The 10,914-nt window shown below is 39.7% G+C and overlaps 1 pseudogene; it reads left to right on the top strand.

The window, feature by feature from the left end:
- The first annotated feature begins 137 nt into the window (after positions 1–137).
- LOC113027507 (uncharacterized) lies at positions 138–256 on the top strand (annotated as a pseudogene).
- The last annotated feature ends 10,658 nt before the right edge of the window (positions 257–10,914 follow it).

Here is a 10,914-nt window from a genome sequence, read left to right as displayed (position 1 = left end):
AAGCATTATTGTAGCTCAATGTTGAAGCTGCAGTTTATAACGAAGGATTGCATGTTTTCGCTGTAAAACACGACAGCGTATATCAAACTGTGTGACATTTGCCACCCACAAAACGCGTTCTACACGCAATTGCTCTCGCTTACGGCCATATCACCCTGAACACGCCCGATCTCGTCTGATCTCGGAATCTAAGCAGGGTCGGTCCTGGTCAGTACTTGGATTGGAGATCGCCTGGGAATATCAGGTGCTGTAAGCTTTTTCGCTTCTACACACAAACTGCAGAGTGCGCTGATGCTCACTCAGTGGCGACAGCATTGGCTTTTGCTTTGAAAAAATACAAATGACAGTTTAAACACTGAAACTAATTTGAGCTGCTTTAGCTCATTCTCTAGTAGCCAACATGTTTGCTTTGTGAGTCCTACACAAACAGCACTTCCACGGACGCTGTAAGGTCCAATTCTTCCTGCGTTATATCAGCATCGCTGTACATGCACAGAGCGCCAGTACATGTTTTTATGCACATGAACTCGATAATAAACAATTAAAAAATGCATTTATATTTGTACAGTTAGTGGGGGACTAGGTTATTGTTCTTCTCACAGTTTCAGTCTGGTAGAGAAGTGTTTATTTCTCAATCCCACTGTGAGCCTGTCTGCTGCAGGACCGGTGTCTGTCAGACCAGCTTTCAACTCTGCACTCAACAGTTACCTCGTTTCATATAACTCATGCAATGTGAAAGCCCTTTTTTCTGACAGTTGGAGCTACAACTGCTACATCCTCAGATTGGCACCATTAAACAGGATACATCTCTAAATTAGAAAAGGATCATGATTGAGCGAGTGTACAGTGACAACAATATACCTAGCACAGCCGTTTTCATAAAGCTAAAAACTAAACTTCTCTTTTGAACAGAAAGTTGTTACTTTGGTGCCATTACATTGTTTTTTAAAAGTATGGACAAAAAAGTTTTATTTTATACTATCAAGCAATAAAGAGGTCATTGTTTAACAAAAACAGTTTTATATCTCCATGTAAGAACTCAGGATCTCAGTACATTAATATTTCTATGACTGAATTATTCATATATACATGTGTGTGTTTTAAGGACTTGGATAATTGATAAATGGAAAAAGAATAAACCAGACAATGAAACAATAATCTTTTATGAGTGTTTATTTTTAAACCAGCCAAAATGATTAAATTAGAAACTAAATATAACAGCTGCTGGCTATGCTTCTAATTTCTGGTTGATATTGTAGTATTCTTTCAGGCTGGACGTCCAAATTGGGTGAGACGACTTTAGGTTTGAATGGGAGTTTAATTTGAATACATTTGATTTATGTAGCAGCATTTTAAAATAATAATTGTTAAATATAATAAATAAAAGACCTTAAAAATAATAGAGACAAAACCCCAACAATTAAATAATCCCCTATGAGCAAGCACTTGGTGATGGTGGGATAGAAAAAACCCTTTTAAGAAATGTTCGGCAGAATGAGGCTCAAGGATGAGCAACTGGTTGGGGATGACAGAAAAGACAAAATAAGAAAAAAATCAAGAGCATACGACGGGTAAAGTAACAAGTGACACATCAAGGTTTTAAGTAACAATTATTTTCATTACGTGGCACTTTGTTGGATCTCCAAGGTCACTGGGGCTTTTTCATGTTTTGTGGTGTGACATGTTTACATGTAGACCCTTTCAAATTTTATTACCACTGACACATTAAAAGCTTTGCATTGTAATAGTGGTTATTTTATTCACTTGTCAAAGGTTGTATTAACTGCATGATAGGCTTTGTGTAGATAAAGTATTGTAGCATGTACAGAACTAAAGATTAAAAGAACTACTCACAGCTTTCATTTGAAGTAAATCATTTTAAAATACAAAGTCTGCTAGTCTGTTGCACCACATGACAGATGAAAAATGTGCCTCAAATGCAAAAATGCAATTACCAGTACCCTGATTTGCAGTGTTTCATCACAACCTATCCAGAGAAAATGTATTCAGTCAGAGCAAACACTGGTTTGTTGTTATGAAGCGCCTTGAGGCGACTTTTGTTGTGATTTGGCGCTATATAAATAAAATTGAATTGAATTGTTATTATGTACAGACTTTAGAACCAGAGTAATGGAGTGCACCATACAAAAAAGGCTTCACTAATGGTCAAGTTATAGTAGTAGTTATGCCAAGTTATTGGACTAGTTACTACTAGTTAATGCAGTCACAGACTGTTTACAAATGAGATCAAGTCTGCAGCGCTTCCAAACTAAGTAAAGATACAAGTGCAGTTTTTACCCAAGGATCATGAGATCTGTACACTTAAGCTGGTAAACTTAAGTGTACAGCAAGGAAGTTGCTAATAGGATTGTTACCTTTAAACCACGTGTTAACACACACACTTGCCCTCTCTCCCTCCTCATCACTACATTCTCAGAATAACAAGAACAGATTTGAAATGTAAATCCCTTCTGCTGAATGCCATCTCAGGGTCTGTGACCAGCCAGCCACATCAGCACCGACAGTGTCATTGCTAAAAGTACTGTTAATGTGTTAAGTACATAATAAAAGGGATTCACTTACAAACAATAGTTGATGGATTTATCCATCCATCCATTCGCTTCCGCTTGTCCTTTTCAGGGTCGCGGGGGTGCTGGAGCCTATCCCAGCTGTCATAGGGCGAGAGGCGGGGTACACCCTGGACAGGTCGCCAGTCTGTCGCAGGGCCAACACACAGGGACAGACAACCATTCGCACTCACATTAATTCGCACATTCACACCTAGTAACAATTTGGATTATCCAATTAACCTATCCCCACAAGCTGCATGTCTTTGGACGGTGGGAGGAAGCCGGAGTACCCGGATGGATTTATAGTAAGATTTTTTTAAGTTTTGTTTTTTATTACCCGTCAGGCATAAAAGGCTGATGGGGTATTGTTGTCAGGGCTGGCGGGCCACGTGGGCACCCATGTTTATGAATGTGAGGAGACATAGGAGGAGAAGTAGGAGCTTCAAATTGATACCATGAGTGCATCTACTAAAAATCTTAGATGAGTTCAGAGGACGTTTTCTGAAAACTTTGTGAATGTGATAACTTGAGGACAAGACGAGGTAAGATTTTGAAATTGATACTATAGGTGTCTCTACTAGGGAGCTAAGAGGTAGTTCTGATGGTTGCCGGTATTTTTAATAGTATTATTTTATAGTTTTTAGTTGTGCGTTATGACCAAAAATTTGGGTAACTGTATTTTTTTTAACTTTTTTTTTTTTTCAAAACACAGTATAGTATTTTATTAGTGTTTAGACTTGATTATGAATTTTTCACAAGTGGCACTTTTTTTTAGGTTTTCAATGGCTTTCTCTTCCATCAGGAGTGTATAGAAAAGGAAAATAAAATACTCATAAGCTCTACTAACCTAAAGTAATTCAATTCAATTCAATTTTATTTATATAGCGCCAAATCACAACATAAGTCGCCTCAAGGCACTTCATAGATACAGAGAAAAACACAACAATCATATGACCCCCTATGAGCAAACACTTTGGCAACAGTGGGAAGGAAAAACTCCCTTTTAACAGGAAGAAACCTCCGGCAGAACCAGGCTCAGGAAGGGGCGGGGCCATCTGCTGCGACCGGTTGGGGTGAGAGAAGGAAGACAGGATAAAAGACATGCTGTGGAAGAGAGACAGAGGTTAATAACAGATATTATTATAAGTAAATATTAGACACAGGAACTCAGTCTTTAACAGGCTGCATATTCTGATTTGAGGTTGCATAAGATCCACCTTTTTAATGTTCATTTGCATCTCTCTGCTAATTAATGTTTCCACCGGAGCATTTTGGAAGCAAACACCATTTGGAATTGTTCTTCCAAGCTTTGTGGTTTAGAGTACTCTGTTTTCATGAAAAAGCCTGAGTTTCATCTTTTTTTTTGTCTCACCTGGTTCCCTGCTGCTGTGCTCGGAAATGACTAGAAATAAAGTAAAATGAGCCTCATTCTTTAAAACACAAAAAGCTCCTCTTTCAGTCAACACTTTTTAATGAATTTGATCACCTAGTAGTTGACTGATGATTTCCTATCCATCCTCTGAGTGGAATATTTCTGTTTACCAACAAATAATTCAAGGTTTTAAGATGAACAAATTTTAAACCGCAAAACATCATCATCAAAGATTTCTTAAGGCAGTGTGCTGGTAGAAATCTGTCTGTGTCAGCAAATTTAGTGCTTAATGAGGCTAAAAAACTGTAGGATCTGTGTTCAGTTCAAACACCACCTTCAAGCTAATGGCCTCTGGTGAACTTCAGTTTATGTGCCTATATGAAACACATCCTTTTGCATCAGGCTAATTTCAGGTGATGGTGGGGGGTAAAGTGAAAGTTCTCCAGGTTCTGAAACTACATTGTTGATGTTGAAAGCATAGATGTTTACACACACACACACACACACACACACACACACACACACACACACACACACACACACACACACACCTACAGACACAGACACATGCACATGCACATACACACATTCATACATGCGGATAAATTCACACAGATAATCCCATCATCTTAAACTACTTACAGTAACTGTATTTCTTTCTCTCTGCCATACACATGTGTACACTTACTCTATCCAATCACTGTAAACCACTTAACTTTATCACACATGCTTAATTCCTTTATTTACACAGTTAATTCATTTAACTGTGTAAAAAAAGCCCTACTGAGTATAAAAGCAAAGATGGTCTTAAACTTTGCAGGGTACTGCACTCTTACTGTATTTATATATATTACTGGAAATCAATCGACTCTCACTTTAGTGTTAATCTTTGTTTGGCAAATCATCAAGGGTTGTCTGGTATTGCGGTTTGTCTCTAATTATTTCTCCAATAGAAATCACATAGCTGCTTAGACCATCCAATGAGATAACACAGCCTGTGTCAGTCCATTTGTTTCCACTCTGTTTGTCTAGTTACTAATCAATGTTTTGTGTAACTGCTGACAAAAGTACACATAATCATCACTGAAGGTCAGAGAAGGATAATAATGGTCTTCGCTCCATTTAATTACTATCTAAGTCAAATCAATGTCACAGTTAAATTGCATTAAGCCCAAAACTGCCCCACTTTTTAAACATTTGATATGATCAAATGTTTAAACTGAGAAAATGTACCATTTAAAAAATAGCTTATTTGGAATTGATCACAGCAACACATTTATAAAAATAATTTGGGGGCAATAAATGGCTGGAAAAGTAAGAGTAGTAAAAAATAAACATAGGAAATTTTGCAGCTAATTCAGTTTATTGGTAACAGGTTGGTAACATCATTTAGTATGAAAAGAACTTCTTACAGAGGCAAAGGTAAAGATTGGCAGAACTATAAATTGTGAAACAATTTCAGAATAATGAAATTGTTCTCAGTGTAAAAATCCAAAAACTGTTTAATATCTCGTTATCTACAGTAAATAATATAATTAAAAAGATTTGGGGACTATGGAGGAATCTCTGTCCTTAAAAATCAATAATGGATACCTGTCATCTTTGGGCCCCCAGGAAGTACTGCATTAAAAAGGCATGAAAAGGCAAGATTTTGTCTTGGAATTCACTGCACAGTTTGCTGTGCCATTCACAAATGTAGGTTGAAGCTCGAGAATGCAAAGCAGAAGTCATATGTGAACATGGTCCAGAAATACTATCATCTTCCCTAGGCCAAAGCTCATTTAAAATGGACTGAGGCAAAGTGGAAACCTGTTCTGTGCTGAGATAAATCAAAATTTAAAATTCTTTCTTGGAAACACGGATGCAACATCCTCTGGACTAAAGAGGTGAGGGACATCTCATTTCAGAAGTCTGCATCCCTTAGGGTAGCTATGGAAATGGTAGCTTGCACATTTAGAAAGGCACCATTGGTGTTGAAAAGTATATACAGGAACCGGGGAAAGGCCTTGCATATTTTAGCAAGACAGTGCTAAAATATGCATGCTGCATATTGCAGATTTTACATCAGTCCAGGTGTTGAAATGGCCTGTTTGAAGTCCTCACCTCTCACCATTTGAAATTTCAACATTCCTCTCCTAAAAGTCTAGCAGCTGGTCTCCTCCATTGCCAAACTATTGTTAAAAGAAGAGGGGATGTTAAACAGTGGTAAACATAGCTCTCTCCCAACTTCTTTGAGACATGTTGCTACCATCAAATTGACAGCAAAATGTCTCAATTGTCACCAACTATTTATCATTGGAAATAAGCTGTGACTATGTACACATAGAGTAGAGCCTTTGGCATCATTTTTTTTTTTTTTGCTGCACTTGTCCTGCACAAATAAAGAATTAATCAAGTTAACAATAATAAAAATGAATCAATAAAGTTGTTAAAAGATTTTTCTGCTACATCTCACAGTATTTACTTGTGCTTAAAGCCACATAGAATATAATTATAAAAATTTAGATAGACGTAGATCACATTACGTGTTCATAATATAAGGGACCAGAGCTGACATCAAACTCTGTGCTTCAAGTAAGTGAAGGTTGACGGCATGTCACACTGTGTGAGACGGGTCTAATAAAATCTAGGTCTCAATCTGTGTCATGCTGTACGCCATTAAGGTATGTCATACTGTGAGAGTGTGTGGTGTATGATGTTGCGACGGTGAAGGGAATAAAGCACATGATGGCAGAGATGCATCATCAGCTTGTGTCATCCTTGCATCTGTTCCACTCTTAGGCTTTAAAAAGTACAGCTTCATAAGATTGGCAGATTCTTACAATCTCTCAAGTGTCCCCTCTCATCCTCTACATCTCTCTCTCATTCTCCCTCTTTCTTGGCTTTTTAAAAGTAGACTGGAGCCAACTGAAATGGTTACCCTCTGATGGATTTTATGAAGGTTTCAAGGAAAGATGTAGACTAAAAGCATCATTATATACCATTAAAATGTGGACAGTTTTCAGCTGCCAAGACCAGACTACGAAAGCACGATGAGGAGAAAACAACGCAAAAAGCATACTGCCGTCTTGATGAAATCACTGCCCAAACAGCAGATTATCTTTCACAGCAGTCAAAAGCTTTGCTTTGCTTTGAGCCGAGGGTACTTTAGAACTTGGGCTCAGCCAAATAATATAATTATAGATCACTCCTCTGCTCACACACCCTATTCTAAGGCTGCAGCCGATGATCTTCATCATATCATTAAAAATCTGCAGTGGCAGGACTCAGAAGCCTTTTCCAATCATGTCTAATTAACTCATCAGGAAAAGCTTCAAATAGGTTAATCTATATACCTAGGGAGCAGACATAGTTTTAACACAGCATCACAAACCTAACTGGGTTCTCTTCTCTTCTCCTCTCTACATCATACCTTTAGCATGAAAACAGTTTATTATTGGATGAAATTCTTTTCTTTTTTCATTTTCTGCATGGGTTCCGTACTCTTCTTAAATCCTATCCACGTATTTTAATGAATCAGTCTCTTGTATCTTGTTTTTTCCACAGGGACTTCGAACTGGGTTAGCACAGAGGTTATGCTGTTGATATAGCCTCAAATAAGGTTACTCTTCGTTCTCATTCTGCCCCTCTCCAAATGCATTACTCACAAACGGGGATTGCTCAATTGCACAAGACACTCACAGGCCGTGTTCACAGAATAAATAAGTAGACACACGGCATTGAGGTGTCAAACTGCTGTTTTGTTTTCCTGGGAGGAAAGCTTTGGTGACAGTCCTGGTAGATAGAGAACAGATGGGATTGGTAACAAATGCACTAGTTTCCAATGAAGAATAATGTGTTCAGAAGCACTATTATACAGCTTAAATATTTGATTTGCAAATGACCAAGGTGTAGCCTACCAAGTGTATGCTTGCCTATGTGAGAGAAAATCTCTTAAATTGGTTCAGTAAAGGAACCAGGTTAAGATTTGATGTACATAATAAAATGGGGTTGGCAAATCATTGGACAGCAATTGGCTTGGAGTGATTTGACTTTTATCTGCATTCATGAACAAATCCTGAAAGATCAAAACAGATTAAAACTGAAATCTTAAAATCTTAACCCAGTATTTGCATTTTGTTGCCAACACAAAACAAAAGAGCATTACAAGTTGAGTTGATGGTAAGTTAGAGGTATTGATCAAATCTCCAGTAAGACTTTTAATTGTGATTAAAGCTTTTTATTTAAACTTTTTATTGGTCAACAAAAGTCATTGCTAGCCTTAATAGTGCATTGCTTATGTTGCAAACAAAGCCATTGCATAGTTTGCTAATAAAAGACTTTTTAATAAGAACCAGCATCAGTAGGAAATGAAGGAAGATGTCATGTAAAACAACCTAGATATGGCTGGAGGAAAGTATTAAAACCCGATTCTTTTATCCCCATGATAGAACAGAGAAAACCCGACTCATAGTGGTCAAAACATCTGGAAGGTGCTCCACCTGGAGACTCTGTTGTCCTGCTGGGAGACTTCAATGGTCACGACAGCGAGACCTGGAGGGGCGTGATTGGGAGGAACGGCCTCCCTGATCTGAACCCGAGCGGTGCTTTGTTTTTGGACTTCTGTGCTAATCACAGTTTGGCCATAACGAACACCCTGTTTGAACATAAGAGTGTCCATAAGTGCACGTGGCACCAGGACACTCTAGGCCGTAGGTCGATGATCGATTTTGTAATCGTATCACCAGACCTGCGACCATATGTTCTGGACACTCGGGTAAAGAGAGGGGCTGAGCTGTCAACTGATCACCACCTGGTGGTGAGTTGGATCAGGTGGCGGGGGAGGACGCTGGACAGACCTCGTGCACCTAAACGCGTAGTGAGGGTGTGCTGGGAACGTCTAGCAGAGGCCCCAGTCCGCGAGATCTTCAACGCACGCCTCCGGCAGAGCTTCAACAGCATTCCGAGGGAGACTGGGGACATTGAGTCCGAATGGACCATGTTCAGCGTCTCCATTGCCGAAGCTGCTGCATTGAGCTGCGGCCGCAAGGTGGTTGGTGCCTGCCGTGGTGGTAATCCCCGAACCAAATGGTGGACACCAGAGGTGAAGGGAGCCACCAGGCTGAAGAAGGAGTCCTATCGGGCTTGGTTAGCCTGTGGGACTCCGGAGGCAGCCGACAGGTATCGACAGGCCAAGCGGAATGCGGCTCGGGCAGTGGCTGAAGCAAAAACTCGGGTGTGGGAGGAGTTCGGAGAGGCCATGGAAAAAGACTTTCGGACTGCCTCGAAGAGATTCTGGCAAACCGTCAGGCGTCTCAGGAGGGGAAAGCGGTGCTCTACCTGCACTGTGTATAGTGCCGGCGGAGCGCTGCTGACGTCGACTGAGAAAATTGTCAGGCGGTGGAAGGAATACTTTGAGGACCTCCTTAATCCCACTGACACGTCTTCCGAGGAGGAAGCAGAGTCTGCGGATGAGGGGAATGACCCGCCAATTTCCGGGGGCGAGGTCACTGAGGCAGTTAAACAACTCCATCCATCCATCCATCTTCATCCGCTTTATCCGAGGCCGGGTCGCGGGGGCAGCAGCCTAACCACTTCAGCTAAATACTTCTAATTTATTTTCCCAAACTACCCGGAGCCGCAAAATAAAGACTAAAGAGCCGCGGGTTGCCGACCCCTGGCCTAGGGTATAACATAAGTAATTATGCTAAACAGAACGAAACCTTTCAATTGCCCAACCCTATCTGTCCCCTCAACGGGTTGTATGTTTTCAATGTTTCCTTATTATTTTGTCATAATTACTTCTATCCACAACAAATAAATCAAACTCTAAGACAGCACCTGTGAAATGTACTAAATCTACTTCCTACACCCCCTTTTCACCCAGTTAAATTTTCTTTCAATCCCAGTTTAAAACCTGACTTCCCTCAGTGCTCACTGTAAACTCCAAACAGATACAATTAGCTTTTCTGGTAGAAGGTCCTAGATTATTTTGTCAATCTTTGGAAACATCCTCTATAGAGTTAACCTGTTTCATCTTTAAAACCTAGTCCTGGTTTCTTCGCCCCATATTGGGCATTTTCATAGGCTAGAAATCCTTCAAACTATTGCTAAAGTCCCTCTCATCACACTTAGAATCACCCAAAACATACTTGTGATAGACTATTTTCATCAAACCTGCTGTTTAGAATCAGAAAGAGGCAGTAGACCGCACCCTGTTAAGTGCGCATACGACCTCAAACTGAAAGAAAAACAATTAAAACCTCTAATAAATTTTCACATTACACACCAACAGGTTCAGCGATGTTCACAACAATATATTTATAGAATCACCAATGATTAAAGGATTTCACAACATGCACACTTTCATTTCAACACACACTCTCAGCATTCTTTCAGCCTTTAAATCACTGTTAAATTGCAAAGTTCTTTTAAATGCCAAAAATACTTATTTTATATTACAAAGACGTCTTACAATTTTACAACAAACAGATGGATCCCTGACAAACTCAACACAAGAACCTAACCAATTTTGACAAATTTAATAAGCGTCCAGCCCTAAGGTCCAACCTTTTTGTGATCAGTTAACCAGTATCATTTCCAAACTGTGCCTGGCCCGATTTCTAAACACCGTATTTGAATTTTTAAAAGTGTCCAACGCCCGAGGTCCAACCTCTGCTGCCCAAAAAAGTGCAGATACCATTCCAAATGGCAAAGTGATCCAATCACTGGCGATTTTAAACCAAGGCCCCAAGTCTTGGCAGGTGCCACCTGGAGTAATCCTCCTAGAGGGTCTTTTTACACGTCTGTAAAAAGCGAGAGGTCTCCACCTCTGAGCTTGTGCACTTCTTAGAAGTCCCAGACTTCTGTTCTACAGTAATTTTATTATAATTTGAAACAACCAAAAGTCCACCAGAACTATTTGACCGATGCAGGTCCAACCTTATGATCAATAGGGACTCAAACCCATAAAAATGATCAATTACCTAATAT

This window comes from Astatotilapia calliptera, chromosome 7, assembly GCF_900246225.1.
Source record: "Astatotilapia calliptera chromosome 7, fAstCal1.2, whole genome shotgun sequence".
Lineage (NCBI taxonomy): Eukaryota > Metazoa > Chordata > Actinopteri > Cichliformes > Cichlidae > Astatotilapia > Astatotilapia calliptera.
Note: the sequence above shows the minus strand (reverse complement) of the source record. Positions and strands in the feature narration are given on the sequence as shown.